Raw genomic sequence first — 27,100 nt, forward strand, 5'->3', positions numbered from 1 at the left:
AAAAATGGGCCAACAACATCTACTTTGTGCATTATGCTGAAGAGCAAAGATAAATACGTGTAAAAGAACGTAGTGCTGTGCCTGGCCTAGTAATTTACTCATGGATTTGTTGAACCGCTACTCAGTGAAAGGCTTTGTGCTAGGCGGTAGGAAAACAGAAAAAAGCACAATTCCAGCCCTCAAGCTTCTCACAGTCTACTGGTCAGATAAACATAAACATAAAGAGTGTACACCATGGGGAAGGACAATGTTATTGTGCACAGGATACTATGAGAACACAGAAAAAAAGCAGCAGAGGGCGGAGAAAGCTGAACAGAGTCGGCAAGGAGGAGGGAGGCTAAACAAGACCAATGAGGCAAGGGCCAGGCTCTTCTACTCCATCAGCTGATTACGCCATGTCCCAGGGTATCGACCTTGACCCGATCTCATACCTCACATTCACTTTTGGAAAATACTGCCTGTGCTACCTTCCTATTTTACCCAGAATCCAAAATGTATGTAGAACTCCTGATTATCTCAGACAAAGTAGAGGAACTTGGAGGAAGAACATATAAAACATATATCATGAGTGTGTATGTGTGTGTAAGTATATATATACTTATATGTGTGTGTATTATGTGTATAAGTATATATATAAATATGATATATAAGTATATATACACACACATATATACATATATATATACATATACATACACACACACACATATATGTATGTATGTGTGTATATATATATATATATGCACACACCCAAAACTACCTTGGAGCATAGGGGGCAGGGATAGAAGCTGGATTTCTTTGAATACAATTTATTTGATAGATCTGAATTTGGAACTATGCAAATATTCTACATAGTTACAAACACAAATTGAAAAGCAACCCCTACAAACTGAGAGGCAAGTGAACCCAACTAAGTATCAAATTGGTGATGATACAGCCACACAGAGAAACTACCCCAAGTGACTTTAAGATGCAAACTAATTGTCTTAAAGAGAAATGATCCAGACCAAACAACAAAAACAACAATTTAAAAAACTTCTTTACAGCTGAAACTGTCTTGGTGGTAGAGTTGGTATTGTGAGTCTGTGACTATGTATTATGGCATAAAGCAAACCAGTCATACCGGTGTACTCAAGACCCAGGATTCTTGGCATGGGAGAAAGGAGCTCTAGATGGAAGAGATACTGATTGATGTAAAAAACTGATGAAATTAAGTTAAAAAAAAAAAGTTCCTGAAAATGAGTTGGAAGTATCATTACAAATCCATAATATATTTTTATCTTTTGAAAAATATTTGCTTCTAACTCTATCCACTGAAAAGAGGTAGAAACAAAGACCAAACCAATAGTAGTGAGCACCTGTCACACCAACAGTGTGGTCTTGAAACACTACTGCTTTCTAAACAGAACTAGAGCCCTTTGAAAAATGGCTGATTCGAATACAGTACTAGGGTACAAAATGTAAAAGATGAGCCTGGTTTGTGACACCAGAAAGCAAAGCAAGAGTCAATGACTACTGCAGTGTGCAGGAAGGATTCAGACACTATAATGTTGAAACATAAATACATGTTTACAAACATGCATTCATAATAATAAGATAAAGAGGAAAAACAGAGACCCTCACCGGTTGGCTCAGTAGTAGAGCATTGGCCCGGTGTGTGGATGTCCCAGGTTCGATTCCCGGCCAGGGCACACAGGAGAAGCGCCCATCTGCTTCTCCACCCCTCCCCCTCTCCTTCTCTCTGTCTCTCTCTTACCCTCCCGCAGCCAAGGCTCCACTGGAGCAAAGTTGGCCCAGGTGCTGAGGATGGCTCTATGGCCTCTGCCTCAGGCGCTAGAATGGCTCTGGTTGCAACTGAGCAGCATCCCAGTAGGCAGAGTGTTGCCCCCTAGTAGGCATGCCAGGTGGATCCCAGTAGGGCACATGAGGGAGTCTGTCTCTCTGCCTCCCCGCTTCTCACTTCAGAAAAATACAACAATAAAAAACAAAAACAGGAAAACAGAGAAAAACTTTATTAGCCACCTTAGAGAACACTAGGGAAATAGGTTTTTATTTTTGAAAATTGTTGTCTGTGTCTAGGAGTTTTATTGTTATTGTTGTTTTCTGCTTAATCCCTTCACCTTTTAAACCCAGCCCCACAAGCCCCCTACCCTCTGACAGCTGTCACTTTGTTCTCTATGAGTCTTTTCTGCCTTTGCAACTCCCAAACAATATTGAAATTAGTGATCACAACAGCAAAACCATGCATTTATGTACCCCTGATGGAAATACAAAACATAATCTATGAGCCTGACCAGGTGGTGGCACATTGGATAGAGCATCAGCCTGAGATACTGAGGACCCAGGTTCAAAACCCCAAGGTCACCAACTTGAGCGTGAGCTCACCAGCTTGAGCACAGGGTCCCCGGCCTGAGTATGGGGATCATAGACATGACTGCATGGTGGCTGGCTTGAGCTCAAAGGTCGCTGGCTTGAGCACGGGGTCACTGAGTTGACTGGAGCCCCCTGGTCAAGGCACATATGAGAAAGCAATCAATGAACTACTAAGGAGCTGCAATGAAGAATTGATGCTTCTCATCTCTCTCTCCCTTCCTGTCGGTCTGCCCCTCTTTCTCTAAAACAAAACAAAACAAACAAAAACATAATCTGTGAGACAGTCATGCAAAAATCTAATATGAATCTAAATTTATAAAGCTTCTAGATCTAACTACCAGGCAACACCAGGAACAGAGAAATAGGTTAAGTGCCACCACACGGATGCAGTCAGCAAAATCCAGATATGGGGAAAATTTACAGTGCAAATAACCTGATTTTTAACAAAGATATTGCAAGGAGACAAAAAAAAAGTATATAATAATAAGAAACTTTGGAAGATAAAGAGAATTAAGAGATGGCAACCACCTCAGTGCATGAACATTATTTGGATCCTTGTTCAAACAAACTGTAATAAGAAAAGCACTTAAGAGAATTGGGAAAATATGAACAGAGTAGATATTTAATGGTATTAAGAAACTACTATTACCTGACCAGGCAGTGCGCAGTGGATAGAGCACCAGACTGAGATGCAGAGGACCCAGGTTTGAAACTCTGGGGTTGCTGGATTGAGCACAGGCTCATCGGGCTTGAGCCCAGGCTCACCAGCTTGAGCGCAGGGTTGCTGGCTTGAGCGTGGGATCGTAGATATGACCCCCTAGTCACTGGCTTGAGCCAAAAGGTTGATAGCTTGAAGCCCAAAGTTGCTGGCTTGAGCAAGAGGTCACTAGCTTTGCTGTAACCCCCCATCAAGACACATATGAGAAAGCAATCGGGCTTGTGGTGGCGCAGTGGATAGAGCGACCTGGAAATGCTGAGGTCGTGGGTTCGAAACCCTGGGCTTGCCTGGTCAAAGCACATATGGGAGTTGATGCTTCCAGCTCCTCCCCCCTGTCTCTCTCTCCTCTCTCTCTGTCTCTCTCTCTCCTCTCTAAAATGAATAAATTTTAAAAAAATCCTAAAAAAAAAAAAAAGCAATCAATGAACAATTAAGGAGACAAAAGAGCCGCAACGAAGAATTGATGCTTCTCATCTCTCTCTCTTTTCCCGTCTGTCCCTGTCTGTCCCTCTCTCTGTCTCTGTCACAAAAAAAGAAGCAAAAAAGAAACTAGTATTAATATTCTAGTTATGATAAAGATATTGTAATAATGTTTTACAAAGAAGCCCTTATATTTTAGAGAAACACTGAAGTATTTAAGAAGGAAGTGATACTATGGCTGGGATTTACTTCACAATAATCCAGAGGGGCAGGTACAGACACAGATGAATGTGGTTGGTCATGAGTAGATAATTGTTGAAGCTATGTCATAGGGACACAGGTTTCTGCTTTCTACTGGTGCTGTCTCCCTTCCTCTACATACAAACACACACAAACACACATACACACACACATATATGTTTGAAATTAAAGAGCTATATATATAAATACTTATACATCATATATTATATACCATAATATATAACACCTATATCTATTTTATATATACACACCTACATATACTAGATAAAATTCACCTTTTCTCACTCCCTATGTGCCTCTAATCATAGGTCTAAGTCACTATCATTTCTCACCTAAATTATTACAGTAGCCTCTTAACCGGTGTCTTTGCCTCCATCCTTGCCTCCCTGCAGTTTGTCAGACAGAGAGCAACAAAAGTATTCTTTAAGAAATAAGGCAGAGTGACGTCACGGAAATGGCGCCGTGAGCAACGCGTCCGACAGCTCTCCCCTAAATCACAACAAATTTATCAACTAGAAACAGAAAAATTTATCCTCGGAGCATTCTGGAGTTCCACACAAACTGAAAGCAAAAGGACTGTTATCACTTGAATCTGAGAGACGAGGGTGTTGAGGAAGCTACCGCAGCGACGCTCATTCAAGCCGCCAGGGAGTGCGCCTGCGTGCTATCAATAAGACCACCCTCAGATGCCGATAAGAAAGAGGAAATTGAATATTATAGATACAAAAGAAAGAGAGGTAACACAAATAGATGTGGAAAAATCTATGGAGAAAAGATTTAACATATTGGAAGCCTTGGAGCTAAATGACAGAGAATTTAAAATAGAAATCTTAAAAATACTCAGAGATATACAAGAAAACACAGAAAGGCAATATAGGGAGATCAGAAAACAACTCAATGAACACAAAGAATATATTACCAAGGAAATTGAAACTATAAAAACAAATCAAACAGAAATGAAAAACTCAATTCACGAGCTGAAAAACGAGGTAACAAGCTTAGCTAACACAACAGCCCAGATCGAAGATAGGATTAGTGAAATAGAAGACAAACAACTTGAGGCACAACAGAGAGAAGAAGAAAGAGACTCAAAAATAATAAAAAATGAGAAAGCCCTACAGGAATTGTCTGACTCCATCAGAAAGAATAACATAAGAATAATAGGTATATCAGAGGGAGAAGAGAAAGAAAATGGAATGGAGAATATACTCAAACAAATAATAGACGAGAACTTCCCAAGCCTGTGGAAGGAACTAAAGCCTCAAATTCAAGAAGCAAACAGAACATCAAGTTTTCTTAACCCCAACAAACCCACTCCAAGGCACATCATAATAAAGATGACACAAACCAATGACAAAGAAAAAATTCTCAAGGCAGCCAGGGAAAAGAAGAGTACAACATATAAAGGAAGGCCTATTAGATTATCATCAGATTTCTCAGCAGAAACTCTACAACCTAGAAGAGAGTGGACCCCAATATTTAAAGCCCTGAAAGAGAGGAACTTTCAGCCAAGAATACTATACCCATCAAAGCTATCCTTCAAGTATGAAGGAGATATAAAAACATTCACAAATACAGAAAAGATGAGAGAATTTATCATCAGAAAGCCCCACTCCAGGAAATACTAAGGGGGGTTTTCCAACCAGATTCAAAGAACAAAAGAAAACAACACCACAAGTAACAGCTCCACCAAGAACACAATAAAACCAAACTTAAACTGTGACAACAACGGAAAAAAAGGGGGGAGAGGATGGAGATTAACAGTAGCAAAGGATGATGAAGTGCAGAAATACTTATAAGATAGGGTACTACAATGAATATGGTAGGTCCCCTTTTCATTACTTAATGGTAACCACCCTTAAAAAAACCACCACAAAAACACTCGACTTAAAAAAGGTAGCAACAGAGGAAAGAAGTATGGAACACAAACAAACAAAAACAAATGATAGAAAAACAAAAGAGAAGAATCAAACTAGATACAAAACTAACAGAAAGCAATTTATAAAATGGCAGTAAGGAACCCACAAGTGTCAATAATTACACTAAATGTAAATGGATTAAACTTACCAATAAAAAGACACAGAGTAGCAGAATGGATTAAAAAAGAAAATCCAACTATATGCTGCCTACAAGAAACACATCTAAGCAACAAGGATAAAAACAAATTCAAAGTGAAAGGCTGGAAAACAATACTCCAAGCAAACAACACCCAAAAAAAAGCAGGTGTAGCAATACTCATATCTAATAATGCTGACTACAAGACAGAAAAAGTACTCAGAGACAAAAATGGTCATTTCATAATGATTAAGGGGAAGTTGAATCAAGAAGACATAACAATCCTTAATATATATGCACCAAACCAAGGAGCACCAAAATATATAAGACAGCTACTTATTGACCTTAAAACAAAAACTAACAAAAATACAATCATACTTGGAGACCTCAATACACCGCTGACGGCTCTAGATCGGTCATCCAAACAGAGAATCAATAAAGATATAGTGGCCTTAAACGAAATACTAGAACACCTGGATATGATAGACATCTACAGGACACTTCATCCCAAAGCGACAGAGTATACATTTTTCTCTAGTGTACATGGAACATTCTCAAGAATTGACCATATGTTGGGCCACAAAGACAATATCAGCAAATTTAGAAAAATTGAAATTGTACCAAGCATATTTTCTGATCATAAAGCCTTGAAACTAGAATTCAACTGCAAAAAAGAGGGGGAAAAACCCACAAAAATGTGGAAACTAAACAACATACTTCTAAAAAATGAATGGGTCAAAGAAGAAATAAGCGCAGAAATCAAAAGATATATACAGACAAATGAAAATGAAAATACGACATATCAGAATCTCTGGGATGCAGCAAAAGCAGTAATAAGAGGAAAGTTCATATCACTTCAGGCCTATATGAACAAACAAGAGAGAGCCGAAGTAAACCACTTAACTTCACACCTTAAGGAACTAGAAAAAGAAGAACAAAGACAACCCAAAACCAGCCGAAGAAAGGAGATAATAAAAATCAGAGCAGAAATAAATGAAATAGAAAACAGAAAAACTATAGAAAAAATCAATAAAACAAGGAGCTGGTTCTTTGAAAAGATCAACAAAATTGACAAACCCTTGGCAAGACTCACCAAGGAAAAAAGACACAGGACTCAAATAAATACAATCCAAAATGAAAGAGGAGAGATCACCACAGACATCATAGAAATACAAAGAATTATTGTAGAATACTATGAAAAATTATATGCCACCAAATACAACAACCTAGAAGAAATGGATAAATTCCTAGAACAATACAACCTTCCTAGACTGAGTCATGAAGAAGCAGAAAGCCTAAACAGACCAATCAGCAGGGAGGAAATAGAAAAAACTATTAAAAATCTCCCCAAAAATAAAAGTCCAGGCCCAGACGGTTATACTAGTGAATTCTATCAAACATTCAAAGAAGACTTGGTTCCTATTCTACTCAAAGTCTTCCAAAAAATTGAAGAAGAAGCAATACTTCCAAACACATTCTATGAGGCCAACATAACCCTCATACCAAAACCTGGCAAGGATGGCACAAAGAAAGAAAACTACAGACCAATATCTCTAATGAATACAGATGCTAAAATACTAAACAAAATACTGGCAAACCGAATACAACAACATATTAAAAAAATAATACATCATGATCAAGTGGGATTCATCCCAGAATCTCAAGGATGGTTCAACATACGCAAAACGGTTAACGTAATACACCATATCAACAAAACAAAGAACAAAAACCACATGATCTTATCAATAGATGCAGAAAAGGCTTTTGATAAAATACAACACAATTTTATGTTTAAGACTCTCAACAAAATGGGTATAGAAGGAAAATATCTCAACATGATAAAGGCCATATATGATAAACCATCAGCCAACATCCTATTAAACGGCATAAAACTGAGGACTTTCTACCTTAAATCAGGAACAAGACAGGGTTGTCCACTCTCTCCACTCTTATTCAACGTGGTGCTAGAAGTTCTGGCCAAAGCAATCAGACAAGACAAAGAAATAAAAGGCATCCATATCGGAAAAGAAGAAGTAAAGCTATCACTTTTTGCTGATGATATGATCCTATACATCGAAAACCCGAAGGACTCCACAAAAAGATTATTAGAAACAATAAACCAATACAGTAAGGTCGCAGGATACAAAATTAACATACAAAAGTCCATAGCCTTTCTATATGCCAACAATGAAATATTAGAAAACGAACTCAAAAAAATAATCCCCTTCACGATTGCAACAAAAAAAATAAAATACCTAGGAATAAACATAACAAAGAACGTAAAGGACCTATATAATGAAAATTACAAAGCATTGTTAAGGGAAATCGAAAAAGATACAATGAGATGGAAAAATATTCCTTGTTCTTGGATAGGAAGAATAAATATAATCAAAATGGCCATATTACCCAAAGCAATATACAAATTTAATGCAATTCCCATCAAAATCCCTATGAGATTTTTTAAAGAAATGGAACAAAAAATCATCAGATTTATATGGAACTATAAAAAACCCCGAATAGCCAAAACAATCCTAAGGAAAAAGAATGAAGCTGGGGGCATTACAATACCTGACTTTAAACTATATTATAGGGCCACGATAATCAAAACAGCATGGTATTGGCAAAAAAATAGACACTCAGACCAATGGAACAGAATAGAAAGCCCAGAAATAAAACCACATATATATGGTCAAATAATCTTTGATAAAGGGGCCAACAACACACAATGGAGAAAAGAAAGCCTCTTCAACAAATGGTGTTGGGAAAACTGGAAAGCCACATGCAAAAGAATGAAACTCGACTACAGCCTGTCCCCGTGTACTAAAATTTATTCAAAATGGATCAAAGACCTAAATATAAGACCTGAAACAATAAAGTACATAGAAGAAGACATAGGTACTAAAATCATAGACCTGGGTTTTAAAGAGCATTTTATGAACTTGACTCCAATGGCAAGAGAAGTGAAGGCAAAGATAAATGAATGGGACTACATCAGAATTAAAAGTTTTTGCTCAGCAAGAGAAACTGATATCAAAATAAACAGACAGCCAACTATATGGGAACTGATATTTTCAAACGACAGCTCAGATAAGGGCCTAATATCCAAAATTTACAAAGAACTCATAAAACTCAACAACAAACAAACAATCCAATAAAAAAATGGGAAGAGGACATGAACAGACACTTCTCCCAGGAAGAGATACAAATGGCCAACAGATATATGAAAAGATGCTCAGCTTCATTAGTTATTAGAGAAATGCAAATCAAAACTACAATGAGATACCACCTCACTCCTGTTAGATTAGCTATTATCAACAAGACGGGTAATAGCAAATGTTGGAGAGGCTGTGGAGAAAAAGGAACCCTCATTCACTGTTGGTGGGACTGTAAAGTAGTACAACCATTATGGAGGAAAGTATGGTGGTTCCTCAAAAAACTGCAAATAGAACTACCTTATGACCCAGCAATCCCTCTACTGGGTATATACCCCAAAACCTAAGAAACATTGATACGTGAAGACACATGTAGCCCCATGTTCATTGCAGCACTGTTCACAGTGGCCAAGACATGGAAACAACCAAAAAGCCCTTCAATAGAAGACTGGATAAAGAAGATGTGGCACATATACACTATGGAATACTACTCAGCCATAAGAAATGATGACATCAGATCATTTACAGCAAAATGGTGGGATCTTGATAACATTATACGGAGTGAAATAAGTAAATCAGAAAAAAACAAGAACTACATGATTCCATACATTGGTAGAACATAAAAATGAGACTAAGAGACATGGACAAGAGTGTGGTGGTTACCAGGGGTGGGGGGAGGGAGGACATGGGAGGGAGGGAGGGAGAGAGTTAGGGGGAGGGGGAGGGGCACAGAGAACTAGATAGAGGGTGGCGGAGGACAATCTGACTTTGGGCGAGGGGTACGCAACATAATTTAATGACAAAATAACCTAGACATGTTTTCTTTGAATATATGTACCCTGATTTATTAATGTCATCCCTTTACCATTAATAAAAATTTATTAAAAAAATTAAAAAAAAAAAAAAAAAAGAAATAAGGCAATCGTGATACTCTTCTGCTTAAAATTTTCCAATGGTTTCCCATCTCACTTAGAGTAAAACTCAAAGTTCTGATTATGACCCACAAGCGTCCATAAGAGCTGAGCTCAGCATAGCTCTGTGGCCGTATCTCCTACCTCTCCTCCCCTGTCTCTTCACAGCAGCCACATGTCACTGCTCCCGTCAATGAGTATCTGGCCCAGGGCACTTGGGCCACTCTTCCCCCAGATGTCCACATGGCTTGCTATCTTTTTTCAGATTTTCTGCTTAAATGTTTCTTTTACAGAGAGGCTTTCCAGATCACCCTATATAAAGTAGCCCCCCACCCCAATCTCCTTATTCTAGTTTCTTTTCATGGTATATTTTAAAACTGATTTTTCTTCTGTCTCCACCAACTAGAAAAGGATCTTGGTGAAAGGAGAGATAAGATTTGGTTTGGGCACTGTTCTTTTCAAAGTGTCTGATTCAATATATAGTGTTGCCTGACCAGGCAGTGGCACAGTGGATAAAGCATTGGACTGGGATGCAGAGGACCCAGGTTCGAAACCTTGAGGTCACTGGCTTGAGCGTGGGCTCATCCAGATTGCACGCAGGCTCACCAGCTTGAGCACGGAGTCGCTGGCTTGAGTGTGGGATCATAGACATGACCCCATGGTTGCTGGCTTGAGCCCAAGGGTCACTGGCTTGAAGTCCAAGGATGCTGGCTTGAGCAAGGGCTCACTCGCTCTGCTGTAGCCCTCCCCCACCCCACCCCCAATCTCTGCTGGTAAAGGCACATATGAGAATGTAATCAGTGAACAATTAAGGAGACTAAGGAGCCACAACACAGAATTTATGCTTCTCATTTCTCTCCCTTCCTGTCTGTCTGTCCCAGCTGTCTCTCTCTCTCTCTGTCTTTGTCATAAATAAATAGTGTTGATTTTTACCTTAAGTTCTAGACTACATATAAACTCGTCAGCAATAATTCACAGAGAGTGTTGAACAAAGGGTGGTAGGAACCACATTACGGAATGCAGTATGCCCCTTTAAGACATTCACGTTTTACCTTGTAAGTGATAGGGAGCCCCAAGCTATATAGAACAGGCCTTCAAACCTAGTTATAGTCATTCCTACCACTTTCTCCATCAAATTTTTTAAAAAACACATGTTTTTGGTGTTTATATGGAATATACATTAAAAGACCTATCAGCTTCTAATTTAGGAAGCTGAATCACTATACTTCTGGCTAGCCACTTTAGACAGCTGTTCCCTTCTGGATTGAAATAAACTGTCCCTGCACAAAAAGATATAAACATACACTAAAAAAGCAATAATTTGATGACAAGTTTCTTCGAATAAAAATGCCCAAGGGCATTAGCAACTTGGAGTGAATTATTAGGAAAGAATCTGTTGCCCTAATGACCTCCTTATGCCATACAAACAAAAGGTTTTATACCATAGGAGGTTATGGGGCAAGAATGGCTGATACGAAGCAATCTGAGCATCACCTTGTCTCCTCCTGCTGTTCTTATAGGCAAACACCAAATTCATCCCACATCTGTACACACCCACTGCTACCTACTACCTTATTTCAGGACACATGCGTCTCCAGCCTCCTAACTGTCCCACAAACAGATGTCCTCTCTGCCAGCCTAGAACCCTTCTAGTCCTCTCCAAAGGGATGCTGTGAAAGTGCAAACTTAATCTGATCACCCCCTTCTCAGAAACTTTCAGGGACTCCAGGTCACTGGGTTTGAAAAGCCTTGAAATACCTAGGAACTGCTTACCTAGGAGGCTGTAGAGACAGCCTCACCTGCTGTGTGCCTCCCCATCCTCTAGCTCAGGGGTCGGCAACCTTTTTGGCTGAAAGAGCCATGAACGCCACATATTTTTAAATGTATCATAATTCCATGAGAGCCATACAATGACCCATGTACATTACGCATTATCCAATAAAAATTTGATGTTGTCCCGGAGGACAGCTGTGATTGGCTCCAGCCACCTGCAACCATGATATGAGCGGTAGGAAATGAATGGATTGTAATACATGAGAATGTATTATATATATATATATATATATATATATATATATATATATATATATATATATATATATTTTTTTTTTTTTTTTTTTTTTTTTTTTTTTTGGTATTTTTCTTAAGCTGGAAACGGGGAGAGACAGTCAGGCAGACTCCCGCATGTGCCCGACCAGGATCCACCCAGCACGCCCACCAGAGGCGACGCTCTGCCGTGACCAGAGCCACTCTAGCGCCTGGGGCAGAGGCCAAGGAGCCATCCCCAGTGCCCGGGCCATCTTTGCTCCAATGGAGCCTTGGCTGCGGGAGGGGAAGAGAGAGACAGAGAGGAAGGGGGGGGGGGTGGAGAAGCAAATGGGCGCTTCTCCTATGTGCCCTGGCCGGGAATCGAACCCGGGTCCCCCGCACGTCAGGCCGACGCTCTACCGCTGAGCCAACCGGCCAGGGCCTCATTTATTTTGTTTTTTAAATTCCACATAAAATTGAAATCATATAGTGTTCATTTTTCTCTGTCTGACTTATTTCACTCAACATAATACCCTCTAGGTCAGTGGTAGTCAACCTGGTCCTACCGCCCACTAGTGGGTGTTTCAGCTTTCATGGTGGGCGGTAGCAGAGCAACCAAAGTATAAATAAAATCATAGATTTAACTATAGTAAGTTGTTTTATAAAGATTTATTCTGGCCTGACCAGGCGGTGGCGCAGTGGATAGAGCGTCGGACTGGGATGCGGAAGTACCCAGGTTCGAGACCCCAGAGGTCGCGCGCGGGCTCATCTGGCTTGAGCAAAGAGCTCACCAGCTTGGACCCAAGGTCGCTGGCTCCAGCAGGGGGTTACTCGGTCTGCTGAAGGCCCGTGGTCAGGGCACGTGTGAGAAAGCAATCAATGAACAACTAAGAAGTCGCAACGCGCAACGAGAAACTGATGATTGATGCTTCTCATCTCTCTCTGTCCCTGTCTATCTCTGCCTCTGTAAAAAAAAAAAAAAAAAAAAGATTTATTCTGCCAAACTTAGCGAAAATCCGACATAAAGTACTTGGTAAGTAATTATTATTATATGCTTTAACTTGCTGTAAATCTGCTTTATAAATTTTATAAAGTAAAGTGACTTCCCTACTTTATAAATCACCATTACTGTGGAACCGGTGAGCGGTTAGAAAATTTTACTACTAACAGAGATACAGAAGTGGGTGGTAGGTATAAAAAGGTTGACTACCCCGCTCTAGGCCCATCTCGTTGTTGCAAATCATAAGATTTCATTCTCTTTTATGGCTGAGTAATGTTCCATTGTGTATATATGCACCATGTCTTCTTTATCCAATCCTCTATTGATACACTTGGGTTGCTTCCATATCTCGGATGTGGAAGTACTGCTGCAGTGAACATAGGGGTGTGCGTATCTTTTCAAACTAGCATTTTGGATTTCTACAGAGAAATACTGAAGTGAAACTGCTGGGTCATATGGTAACTTTATTTTTAATTTTTTCAGGAACCGCCACACTGTTTTCCATAGTGGCTGCACCATCTATGCTTCTTCTTTAAAAGGTCATGCAAACAGCCTACAAATCCTTATTAGTGATTCTCCTGGCTCTGCATTCAGAATGATATAACTAAACACAAGGTAATATTAAAGAGTAAAGCTGGAGGGAAAGTCAAGTAGTCTTGAGACATTCTAAAGGGATAGTACACAAAGCATTATTAGAGTTAGTATAAAACAGAATTTGCAGTTATGTCCTTAAAATGTTTAAAACAATATTCATGGAAGAAGAATCCCTGAGACATTGTCCTAAAGATAGCACTGATGGCTTTTTAAGAATTTAAAGCTACTATTTTTTTTTTAGGACTTATGACTCTAAGTACAACAAGGTCTGGGTTGAAGTCCTTATTCTGCCACCTGCTGGCTTTGTGTGACCTTGGGTAAGTCACCCCTCCTGAGCCTAAGTCTCCTCAGCCATAAAATGAAGATAATTAAACTCAGCTCATCACGCAGTTGAAAAGTGAAGTAAAATAATGTTTGTGGGAGTGCTCTATAAACTACAAACAAGGCATTGATGGTTTATGCTCACAGCCAATGCCAAAGAGCAATGCAATTAGGAGATAAAGCTCTTCCTAGAACATCAGATCTCCACCTCAGAGCCCGTTTATTTCTCCAAGCTATTGTCTCTATTATTATTGTAAGAATATCGAAAGGATCTCTGCTGAGCCTGGGCAAATAACAAATCAGCTCAGAATGTACTATTAAATTTCCACAATTAATTACTGAACTTGAGTTCTTTTTGCTTGCTTTTACTTTTTTTTTTTTTTGGAAGAGAGAGACAAAAGTGACATAAAAATAGATAGGGATAGACAGACAGGAAGAGAGAGAAATGTGAAGCATTAACTCTTCGTTGCGGCACCTTAGTTGTTCATTGATTGCTTTCTCATATGTGCCTTGATGGGGGGGGGCTACTGCAGAGCAAGTGACCCCTTGTTCAAGCCAGAGACCTTGGACTCAAGCCAGCGACCATGGGGTCATGTCTACAATCCCACACTCAAGCCATCAACCCCATGCTCAAGCTGGTGAGCCCGCGTTCAAGCTGGATGAGCCTACACTCAAGCCAGCGACCTCAGGGTTTCGAACCTGGGTCTTCTGCATCCCAGGCTAACGCTCTATCTACTGTGCCACCACCTGGTCAGGCTGGTACATGTTACAAACCTTAAAATGAATAGCTGAATTAAAATCAGATTAAGAGCCCAACTGCCCAAACTGAAACCATGTGCAAATCTACCAGTAATTGATGGACTGCCATCAGTTGATACACATCTGTGAGGCTCTAGTCACCATAAATAAAAGAATCTGCCATTGTTTTTAGAGCAGCTCAGCCTCTCTGCCAACAGAACAGCCTTTGAGTATCCTCCAATTTTCTATCAATTCCAGGTTTGAGACTGATATAACCATATGATTTCCAACTCTTTCAGGGTTTGAATGAATTTTAAAAGAGGAAAGGGGATGCTAAATATTTTTACACAGTACTGCTAATATCAAAAACATTGCTCTTTTCTTAGCTTCAAAGCCCCTGTGAGATCTCAAAAGAATTCTGAAAGAAACACTGTCAATGTGATCACTTCCAAAGGTGAGTTGAGTGAAGCAAGTGATTCATCAAAGAGACTGTTGCTCATTCTTCCAAATGTACCTCAGGAAGGAAGAGTTTGACAAGCAGGAAGGCATTACCCCAGCATCACTGAAGCTCATCCAAAAACAGCCACTAATTCTCCACTGGGCCTGGAAGGTGGGGCACAACTCACAATGAGCTCTGTCTCCCCTTCTGTAAAAAACAAACTCTTGATATATAAGGCTCGTACGTGATATTACTTTTATTTCTTGTCTGTTTTCCATTTTCCCCGTGCTTTTGTTATTCCTTCTTTTAGTAACTTCTTCCTAGCTCTTTGGACAACTGATTACTCCTCATTCTCCAGAATATCCTAATGTAAATGCTAGCCATTCAGAAAGGTTGCCTGCTCCTACCAGCTTTAACGCGGCCTTATCACCACCCCACAATTTGCCAAATATTTGTTATTCTGAACTATCCACGTTTCCAGTGCCCCTCCTGTGGTCTCCATACATATTCTGATGTGGGGTTGGAAAAGGGACTTGACCATTGAGACAGGGTTTGCTTATAGAATGCCTCACAGTTAATATTTGTATACATAAACCATTCACCATACTTATAAGAAGAAAACAAAACAAAACAACTCTTAAAAAACAAAGCTATCATTACATCAGGGCCTAGAAAGGTCTGTGATCAATCAGAGCCTATGATCTCTAACCAGGCACAGTAAGGCCAGCAAACATAGGCTTGGTACCAGGTCTCAAGATATCCTGCGAGACCCCAGAACAGGAAGAAACAGAGGTCAGGCCCAGGAAAATAATGAACGTGCAGCAGTGGGCAAAGTAAGATTTCCAGTTTCGCATCCAACCGACGTGGCATCAAATCCCAAATCTGCTACCTGTAAAAAGTCCGTTGGTATCTCTGTGCCTCAGTTTCCCATGCAAAAGAAGATATCCCAAGGAGCATCACTAACATAAAGACATAGCACAGGGACAAGAGCCTTTGCCAGTTTAGTCACCTTTATACTTTTCTGACCCGAGCTCAAGCTTAGCAAACAGGATCTAAGATTCAGCTCTTCAACTTGGGGCTAATATGCTATTAAAAACAACATTGCCTGTTCAGGTTATATTTAAAAGTATCTGATCATTACATGACATGAGAGGGCTTCATGAAACGCTAACGAGCAACTCCTATTTGTATGGCATCTAAGTGGCGAGGGCAATGACCTCAGGCCACCAGGGCACCAGGATAAGTGGGTGGCAGTGTCATCATGTATTTGCTATATGACCTTGGGAAAGTTACTTCATCTCTTTGGAAAACTTGATCTGTAAAACTGAGGATTAATAATAGTACTTGTCTCCTTGGAGTCTTCTGAGAATTAAATAAGATAATACATATTAACTACTTAACACATGTACGGCAAATAAATAGTAAAAGTTCCAAATGAATGACAGCTATTTTTACCAATTTGACCTTCTCACCAAAGATTCTAAATTTCAGTCTTTCATGAAGTCCTGAGAATTTCTCTTGACTCCAGCCAGAGGTCCTGTTTTGCCATCTTTCCTAGAAATGAAACTTTATAAGCCTACGAGACCAGTGGCCCTAGAGTTCCAAATCGGGGCCTATTTACCTAGAGTTGAAATATAAGGAAGATTACAGCACAGACTGCTCTTTGGCAAACCAGTATCTATTCTCCCCTTCTTACTTAGGACTATTTTTTATCTGGTTATGTGGCCTCCCAGAATAAAAGACTACATTTCCCAGGCTTCCTTTCGACAAGGTATGGTGGCCATGTGATTAAGTTCGGACCAATGGGATGTGAGTGGACGTGAGAGCACAAATTTCAAGAGTGTTGCTTAGAGGGAAGAGATATGCTGGAAAACAAATGTGTTGGTTGGTCATCTTAGATAACGAGAAAGAAAGTAACACCCTAAGGAGCATAAAGCAACAAGATAGAGGGAGCCTGGGAACTAGTTATTTTATAGATTAGAGCTGTCATTCAGGTCAGGCTTTTTATATGAGCAAGCAATAAGCTTTTGTCTGTTTAAGCCATAATTTTGCTGGCCTTTGTTACATGGGTCCAAAACTATAACCTCATAAATATTGTGGACAATGTGGAGAAAGGAAGAAGGTAGAATGTGGTGGACCTTGGTATATAAAAGATTCTTAAAATTATTTGCAGAATTAAACATCCTCTTTAGGTCTGCAGGCAATCAACCTAAATTTGGAATATTGAGATCAGCTCCAAAAACAATAGGGGCAGTGGCCAGCTGGAGGGTGTCCATGGGAGAATGACAAGGTCAAAAAAACCCATCTCATGAGCTAGAAGAAGAAAGGTAAGCCAGTGCAATAGGATTAGGTTTCAAGTAACTCAAGGGTAGTAAGTTGAACAGGGCTCCTCTCTTTGCACTCTCATTTCCTTATCTGTAATAGATAAGACCAGAAAATTATTTAAGTCCCTTCTAGCTATAACATAAGGGAGCTATGGAATCAGAGGAATTTATGTTGCACCATAGGACAGAACTGCAACCCACACAGACACAGTATTGAGAGAGTGAAGGGAAGATTTCCACTGAGCATCAACAACTTCCTAGAGATGATTCTTGTCCTGAAATAGAAGGGCTTCCTTCCAAAGTCCAGAGTTACTTGATCGGAAGAGTTCAATCAGAGGCTAGACAGGTTCCTAGAGGAAGTGCTATGTTTGGGGAAAACTATGGAGTTAAAAGAGATAATATATGTCAAGCACATAGCACAGTGCTAGACGCACAGATGCATGTAGCAGTCACCATCAACATTATATTAACTTTAGAAATGGAGAAGAAAGAGAGAGAAATGTGAAGAGCTCAGGAGAGGAGAGTCAATCATCCTGGTATAAGCCCAGGAGGGAGAGGGCTGAAATCTGTGGACTAAGTAAGTACCTAAAATAAACTAGGCTGGTCACACAAATGCTGCAAAGTGCTACTCAAAGATGGGAGAAGAAAGGGGCTGGCGATTGGAAGCTCACCGGAAACTGAAGAAGGACTCATCCAGGCTCATATGCCCATCCAATATATATTGATTATCTATAAGTAATTCTAAAATGAAAAAAGTGCACAATGAGGAAAACAAAGAGTATAACCAGGGATCAGAGAAGTAGCAGCTGACCCAGATTTAGAGAGTCAGATCAGGGTTTTCCAGAGAAAGCGATTACTGAGGCAAAGGTGCTTGGGGTGAAGGACAGGGACAGAATTCAAGCTGATGCTGTGTTCGCGGGAGGGGGAGAATCATAAAATCCCTCCCACTTCCTTTCTGAAATTCCCTTATTTTGTGTGTGACCAATAGGACTAAATTCTTTCCAGTTCTAAGATTCTACAATTATGGCTTCGAATGAAAAACCAAAATCTATAATGCCCTACACATTTGAATTCAGTACGCCTTATAAAAAAAAAGAGAGAGGTGGGTGTGGATGTGGTTATTAAAGGGCAACATAAGGGCTCCTTGTGCTGTTGGACCTATTCAGTATCTTGACCTTGGTGGTGGCCTGATTAACCCACACAGGTAACAAATAGTACAGAGCTCACGCATGCGTGCGTGCACACACAAAAACAAGCAAAGCCAGGGGAGTATGAGGTGGAACATAACGATGGCAATATCTGGACTGTGACATTACACTAGAATTTTTAAAAATATAACCATTGGGAGAAATAAGAAAAGTTTACAAGGATCTCTCTGTATTGTTTCTCACAGTTGCATGAGAATCTATAATGATTTCAAAAAATTTTTCAATTACGTAAGTAGCAACAGAAAAAAGAATACAATTATATAAAATTGTAGCTACGGAATGTAAATTTATTGTTGAAACTGTATCAAAACACATAAAAATAAAATGTTAAATTTACTGGTACCCTACTGTCCCAAAATACTTTTATAATATTTTGATATAGATCCCTAATTCTTAGACAAGTATAGATCCTACAATGATTTTCCTGTGTGAATATATAATGATAGGTGTGTTTATATAGTTTGCTTCTTATTTATTCCAATGTTTTCTATTTCAAAGATCTTATATTAAAAATCTGTTAAACAATTATTTATAATGGCTATTTAATAATACTATATATATAGGCATATCATAATTATCTACCCATCTCCTATTTTGGAACATTACAGGCAGCTTTAAATTTTTTCCTATTATAGCTAATTCTACAATAATTTAATCTAATTGGTTGCTGGCATTACTGAGATGAAAGAGAACAAGCCCTTGAATACTAAACTGTCAGTGTTAAAAAATAATCTTAGAAATCATCTGAGCCTGACCAGGTGGTGGTGCAATGGATAGAGCATCAGACTGGGATGTAGCGGACCCAGGTTCGAGACCCCAAGGTCACCAGCTTGAGTGCGGGCTCATCTGGTTCGAGCAAAGCTCACCAGCTTAGACTCAAGGTCACTGGCTTGAGCAAGGGGTTACTTGGTCTGCTGAAGGCCCACAGTCAAGGCATATATGAGAAAGCAATCAATGAACAACTGAGGTGTCGCAACAAAAAACTGATTGATGCTTCTCATCTCTCTCTGTTCCTGTCTATCTATCCCTCTCTCTGACTCTCTCTGTTAAAAAAAAAAAAAAAGAAAAAGGAATCATCTGACCAAACAATCCCCGTAAAACATACACCCACACATAAATCATTCTATAGTTATTGAAACTCTGTGCATGTTCTCACTTTGGGAAGTAGGACAATGCACAATTTTAACAGCTATTAAAAAACAAAAACAGGCCCTGGCCGGTTGGCTCAGCGGTAGAGCATAGGCCTGGCGTGTGGGGGACCTGGGTTCGATTCCCGGCCAGGGCACATAGGAGAAGCACCCATTTGCTTCTCCACCCCCTCCCCCTCCTTCCTCTCTGTCTCTCTCTTCCCCTCCTGCAGCCAAGGCTCCATTGGAGCAAAGATGGCCCGGGCGCTGGGGATGGCTCCTTGGCCTCTGCCCCAGGCGCTAGAGTGGCTCTGGTCGCAGCAGAGCGACGCCCGGAGGGGCAAAGCATCACCCCCTGGTGGGCAGAGCGTTGCCCCTGGTGGGCGTGCCGGGTGGATCCTGGTCGGGCGCATGCGAGAGTCTGTCTGACTGTCTCTTCCCATTTTGAGCTTAAGAAAATTTTTAAAAAAAAAGAAAAAAAAACAACAAAAAAAAAACCATGAGCCACCAATCTTGCTCTAAGTCATTTTTGACCCTGTAGAATCAAGTAGAAAAAGCATAAATGAAGCAACTATAGAGAAAAAAAAATGTTTTAAGACTGAAACATTCTAGATATGGTTCATATTTCTAATTCTCTTTGAAATTGGGGAAGTAATTGAACTATTTTATTTTGTTTCTTCATCAGTAAACACACCCTTCTCCTAGCTGGTTCTCAGTACAGGTATTTGTCATCTGAATGAATGACTGAAGTAACCGGCACATATAGGTACTCAGCTGCTCACTGTCCCTCCAATGTTCAGTGTGCTTTCAGCTTCCTAGTCAGTTCCTGTTTGGGACGTTCCTCCTTACCCCCTCTTCACAGAGATGACAAGAAATTTAGAGAGAGAGAATAAAGGATAAAGCAAATGCACAGTCAGAGTAAAACACGAACCAATAGCACTAGCAAGAATGGGCCTACCAGGAGGCTCTCGGCTCTGGAGTTCCAGGCCCCAGTGAGGCCACGTTCCCCATTCTGATCCTGGGACTCAGAAGGTATCCTGTGACTTTGTAACAACTCCCTCTCATTTTTTTTAGAGAGAGAGAGAAAGAGAGAGAGAGAGAGAGAGAGAGAGAGAGAGAGAGAGATGGAGGGACAGACAGGAAGGGAGATGAGAAGTATCAACTCATCATAATTGCAGCACCTTAGTTGTTCACTGATTGCTTTCTCATATGTGCCTTGATGAGGGGGGAGGTCCAGCCAAGTCAATGACCTCTTGCTCAAGCCAGCAACCTTGAGCTCAAGCCAGCAACAGGTGCTCAAGCTGTGAGCCCATGCTCAAGCTGCTGAGCCTGCGCTCAAGCCTCAAGCTGGCCTCAGGGTTTCAAACCTGGGTCCTCAGCATCCTAGGTCAACACTCTATCCACTGTGCCACTGCCTGGTCAGGCCCTCTCTTTGGTTTTTAATTAAGATGTTTTGTAATAGACCTTTATTACTTGCAACCAAAGATAATTTACTAAGACATGTATGTGTAAAGACTCCAGTAAATTTTCTTCTATTTCTTTATCACTCTATTTCTTCCTCTGAACATACTCTTTCCAACTTTATCTGAAATGCTTATATCCTACCCATCCTTCAAGACCAGGCCTAAATATGACCTACTCAAGAAAGAGCCCATCTCTGCCTTCTCTGAACTCCCTCATGCAGGAGCATGTCTCTGTTTGGCACACGCACATCAGAATTATTGATATACTTGCCTGCTCCCTGCTTTAAATCACTTCCTCTCTCTTAAAATGAACGGTAGATGTCAAACTGGGTCCTACACCACCCCAGGTTCTGTAGTTATACCCAAGAAACCACTTCTGGGGGTAGAGAGGTGAGTAGTCCCAAGAAAGCAGTGTCTGGCTTCCCATCCTTATTTTAACCAGAGTTGCTCTGTTTTCACAAACTATAGAAATGATCCCTGAAAGTATAGTCTTTGTTCTGTTTTCACGTATTTCATATATTGTCAGCCTGGGTAAGGGCTTATTGAGAAAAGAGATCTAGTACTAATCAAATCTGGAAACACTAAATGAGATCAATTCACAAGGCTCCAAAATTCTAGTCATAATAGTGAAATAAAAAAATAACAAAAACAACTAAAATTTTGTTGAGCTAGCCATTCTTCTTAATACTCTACACCAACATTTTAATCATCACAACAATTGTGTAAGATGGCTATTCTTTACTTTATACTAAAATGAGGAACGTGGCAGAGGCAGGATTCGAGGCCAGGAAGAGGAGATCCAGATCTGAGTCGTGAACCACAATACCACTGTCTTCTAAGTTTCTCCAGAGTGGATACCATGGTTTTAGTTTCTTTTTCTTTTTTATCTCACAGCAGTACATGGGCGGGTTGTTACTTAATAGTGCTTGCTGAATGAATAAATGCTTGAATGAACAAAGAAAGTCTATCTTGGATTCCATGGAAACTGAGACATGAACTTTCTAGGACTTTGGCTGTCTCCGCATAATAACTCTACCTAAATAGAACCACTTTACAACTTAGTCCGTTTCCATACCATCTCCTTGAAAAGCAAAGGACCTTCTTGCAACCAAGAAGAAATTCCTCTTAGATATGGTTTAATTTGTAGCACCGGCCAGTACCATCAGATTGATGGGCCAGGGACCCACACTACACCACATCTGCTATCTTCAATTCTCAATCAATAAATTCATTCCTTTTATATCAGGATTTTCCAACCTTCACACTATTGACATTTTGAGCCAGATGATTCTCTACTGCGTGGAGCTCTACTGTGTGGAGCTGTCAGGTGCACTGTAGGCTGTTTAGCAGCACTCTGGACTCTATCCATTAGATGCCAGTTTTAGCCCCCCCCCCACCAACTGTGATAACCAAATATGTCTCCTGACATTGCCAAATGTTGGGGAGGGGCATAAAATAGTCCCTCATTGAGAACAACTGCTTTATATGAACTAGCTTTTGCAGCAACACTGGGGGAAAAAATAAGAAATATAGAGAAAGACAAGCAAAGCTTAATCATACTTAGAACTTATTTAAATGCTAGTTTCCCTTCATCTTTGGAAAGTTATAAGGTTTCATCCTGCAACCTCAAAATTCTCCTTAAACTGAACTGTCCTGAGCACCCCATAATGTATGGAGCCTGTTGACTGGTGATAAATATCTTACATAGTGATGAGGACTACATGGTGACCACAAATTGCCTTAAAGCTTATGAACAACTAGAGAATGAGTATAATGAAGAAAATGCTCAGACCCTCGTAAAATGATCCACCTTGAAGAAACCACAAGATAATAAAATATTCCCAACACAGTCTCACTTAGCTTCAGCCTCCTGCTACAGCCAGTTCTTACCAAGCATCTCCTACAGGACAGGAAACGCACTGGGCACTTCCTACCCCCTGTCCCATTTGTTTTTCCTAACAACATAATGAGAAAGGCATTATCTGTTTTATAGATTTTCCAAGGTTACAAAGCTGGTCAGTAACATCAAAACTCGAATCTAGAACAACCACTAGCTCCAATTCCAGTGCTCTCTCCCCTCCTGTGCTGCAGTATTCAACAAGAAAAACAGTCACCCCAATCAATGGAGAGCCAAGAAAGTAACAGAAAATATTTTCATTCATACTTCACACACAGATAAGAGACAAAAGGATATATTTCAATATATTCACAACGGCCATTTATGAAAAACAAGTTGATCAATTAGTATTTGTCCGTTTCTGCATTTTTAAAGTTGTCCTAAATATGTATTCACCTCTGTAACAAAAAAATAATTAAAACCCATTTCCAACAATAAAAATAAGACATTGAAGTATCAACATTTAATGCCAGTTTTAAATCAACTATTATTACTATTTCTTATTTGTGATACTGCCAAAAATAAGTTGGATAATGCTCAGCTTTGTCAAGGATATGAGAAGCAAGTAGTCTCCTACACTCCTTGCAGGAACTTAAGGTGGTACAGGCTCTAAGACAGCAATCTGGCAAGATCTATCACAATGTGAGGTGCACATGCCCTCTCTCTTAGCAATTCTACTCCTAAAACTTTATCCAATGAGTGTGCCACATAGACAGTTTACTGAAATATATGCTCAAAGATATTTACTGCCTATCAATAAAGGAACTGGGACAGTGGAATTCAAAGCAGTCATTAGAGAAAATGAGGTACATCTTTTTTTTTTTTTTTCTTTTTTATGTATTTTTCAGATTTTATTTAGAAAAGTAAATTTAACAGGGTGGCATTGATCAATAAGAGTACATAGGTTCAGGTAAACATTTCTATAGTACTTGAACTGTTGTTTATGTTGTATACTCATTACCAAAAGTCAAATTCTTTTCTGTCACCTTATATTTGTCCCTCTTTATACCCTTCCCCCACTCGCACTCCCATGACCCCCATCCCCATGTCCCCATCCCCCCGGTTACCACTTCATTTTTGTCTATGTTCATGAGTCTCAGTTTTTTGTTTTTTTTTGTTGTTGTTTTTTTTTAATAAATTTTTATTAATGGTAATGGGATGACATTAATAAATCAGGGTACATATATTCAAAGAAAACATGTCTAGGTTATTTTGTCATCAAATTATGTTGCAAACCCCAAATGAGGTACATCTTTAAGTACTAATGTAGAAAGTTATCGTAGACAGAGTGTTAAGTAAAAACCAAGTTAAATAACAGCATGTATAGAACTCCAGGACATATAGGTATACATTATATATGGCTGTGTATATATGCATATATGATAGGCAGGATTCTGCTTATGTCTATGTGGTTGTGTTTAAGCTTGCATATGCATAGAAAATCTGTAAGAATATACAAGAAACCATTAATATTAACTATATCTAGAGAGTAAGACTAAAAGCTGGGGAGAAAGGAAATAGATATTTACATTTTTATACCACTCTTTGAATTTTATTCTGTTAAAAGCATTTTTTTTTTCATGAATATGTATCACTGTTATAAGCAAAAGCAGTGTTTTGTTTGGATTTGGTTTGGGTTCTTAAGATAACGAGAGGCCCAGCTCTCAGGCAATGGCTTGAAAACAAAGCAGCTTACGAAATAGAACTGTCTTCTGTTACAACTGCAAACGCTCACAAAACAAGACAGTGTGTGAAAGGCTCCCAGGCTCTGTGTGCCAGTAAGAGGCATAATGGAGACAGCTCTTTCCTGGCACACGCTGGGAGACAAAGCCAGCTCCCACCCTGTTAGGGGAATTAATGGCTGGATTTAAAGACCAATAATTAAAGTGAAATCCTGTTGCACTTTTCAAGACAACCTAAGCTAATTCCCCTAGCAGTTAAAACCCAATTTCTCCTGTTCTACCCACCAGCATGTCTTGTCCTAACAGAGCTGATACATCTTGGTCACAGGGTGGAAGACTTCAATTCTTGTCCTCTGCAATCTCTTGTCATCTTCCAGTGGGTCAGAAGACCGGGGCCAGGCTGCTGGCTTGGCTGTGCATCAGCTCATTAAAATCATCAGAGCTTCTCATCTTTAAAACATTTTGTTGGTGCCCCCTACTTCCCTGGATAACCGTAAACAGCTAGATATGATAGGGTATCAAAAAGCATGTTGCCTAACTAAGATGCTGTGAAACGTTAGTTCACTTGTCCTGGGTAAAAAAATAAATAAATAAAGGCTGACCATTAACACTGAGCAGTGCAGTTGCTAACCTCATCAGTGCCATGTAAATCCAGCCTACAACCTGGAACACCCAGAAAGCCACCTCAAGTTCTTTCTCCATGCAAGCAGCCAAATGGTCTGCTATTCATGAAAATAAAATGTTTTTATCAGAATAAAATTCAGAGAGTGGTATAAAAATGCAAGCAGCCAAAAACACAGCTCAGACTTCCTTTGCAGTCATTCCTTCCTGGCTCACAGGTGCCAGCTATACCATTTACCTACTTTCTGAAAAGCTTTCTCCCTCCTGTCTAGGTCTCTGCATTTGCGGTACCTAGCACTTGAAATGCTTGCTCTCCACTGGCTTTTTTTCCTCTTTCTGTTTTTTCAGGTGTCAGCTCAAATGTGACCTCCTCAGAAAAGCTTTCCTGCTCACGGCCTGTAGAATAGGCCTCCCTCCAGCACAGGGTAATTCAGGAATTATCCTCTCTTCACGCCAGCCCCCCACAGCATGTAGCACACCATATGATCCTTTGTCCCATCCTCCACTGGATCCCTGTGCCTAGGACAGTGCCAACACATAGTAGGTAGTCAAGAGACATTCATGAAATGAAAGAATAGAGTTATTCACCACCAAGTCCTTTCATCTATAGACCCACGGTTCGCCTTGCCTGTGAAGCAGGCAGGGTATGATTTTCCTCACTTAAATTACCTGCCCAAGGTCTTGGTTTATAAGTGACAAAACCAGACCTTACATCTGGGGTTTCTAACTCATGATTCCCTAATTCCCCCATGGCTCAACAGCATCCAAAAATTGGACTTGGGAGGGTTGAAAACAGAGTGGTTTACCTAAGCTTCAGCAACAGGGGAGAGGAAGAGAAGGATCTGCAGGGGTGAGGTTGGAGAGATGGAGAGGAAAGTGGTGAGCTATTATTTTGCACTCCATTGTTGCAAATTATGAAACAATACTCTTTCCTTTATCTGAATGAAATGCAGCTACCTCGGGATGGAGGCTTTGAGCCTCTCATCAGCAAGCCACAGTGTGGAACACTTTGCTAATTGAAACAGTGAGTGAAATTGTAGGTAGGTCAGATACAGTTACCCAAATTGGAAAGGGACACACCCCACCTGTGTTCACACCTACTGGACCACATGCAGCAAGTTGGGATCTAATTCATAACACATACCCACACACAACCCCCAAAACTAATCATCCACTCATCCACACACCTTATGGCATGGGGCCCCGGGTCTCCCAGATATGCTGACTCGCTGACAGGGGACAAGACCCACACAGGAAAGGGCAAAGCAGAGAGAAGAGAGCAAAAGAGTAGCTGACACAAAGGAGGAGAGAGGGACAAGGGAGCTGAAGATGCAGGAGAATAAAGAAGACAGGAAGGAGGGCTGCAGAAGAGGGAGAAAGTGAAAGAAGAATACAGTGCAGGAAGCAGTGAGGACTGTTATCCTGCTAAGAGTTTTTTGCTGTAGCACTCAAGTGGCCAAATGATAGTGGAAGGCAGTCTGGGGTCAGGATTTTCTTTCAGGCATTTGTCTGTTTCCATAGAGACCAAAAATTCTTGCATCAATAATCATCTTCCAAATTACACTGGTGTTTGAGCTTCCTTCCTGTGCCCTGTCACCAGGCAAGGAACCAGAGGCGTGCCCCGTGCGAATGGGCGTAAGGGCAGGCTGGCTACCCTACACCGTCCTCGCCTCCGTCCTCAGGCCTGGACTCAGCCCAGTGCCACTGAGCTTAGGTTCTAGCATTTCCGCCGATTACTTGACCCTCCCCCTGGCAAACACAGGGCCAG

General features: G+C 40.3%; 1 protein-coding gene and 1 non-coding gene across 3 annotated transcripts in view; both read right to left on the reverse strand.

Moving 5' to 3' along the window:
* The window catches only part of DNAJC6 (DnaJ heat shock protein family (Hsp40) member C6), a 193,756-nt gene that overhangs the window by 92,098 nt on the left and 74,558 nt on the right, over nt 1-27,100 (reverse strand). The window lies entirely within an intron of this gene.
* On the reverse strand, nt 12,285-12,360 carry TRNAV-GAC (transfer RNA valine (anticodon GAC)). The gene has a single exon. It is a non-coding gene; the product is annotated as a tRNA-Val (tRNA).

The sequence above is a fragment of the Saccopteryx bilineata genome, chromosome 3, assembly GCF_036850765.1.
Source record: "Saccopteryx bilineata isolate mSacBil1 chromosome 3, mSacBil1_pri_phased_curated, whole genome shotgun sequence".
Lineage (NCBI taxonomy): Eukaryota > Metazoa > Chordata > Mammalia > Chiroptera > Emballonuridae > Saccopteryx > Saccopteryx bilineata.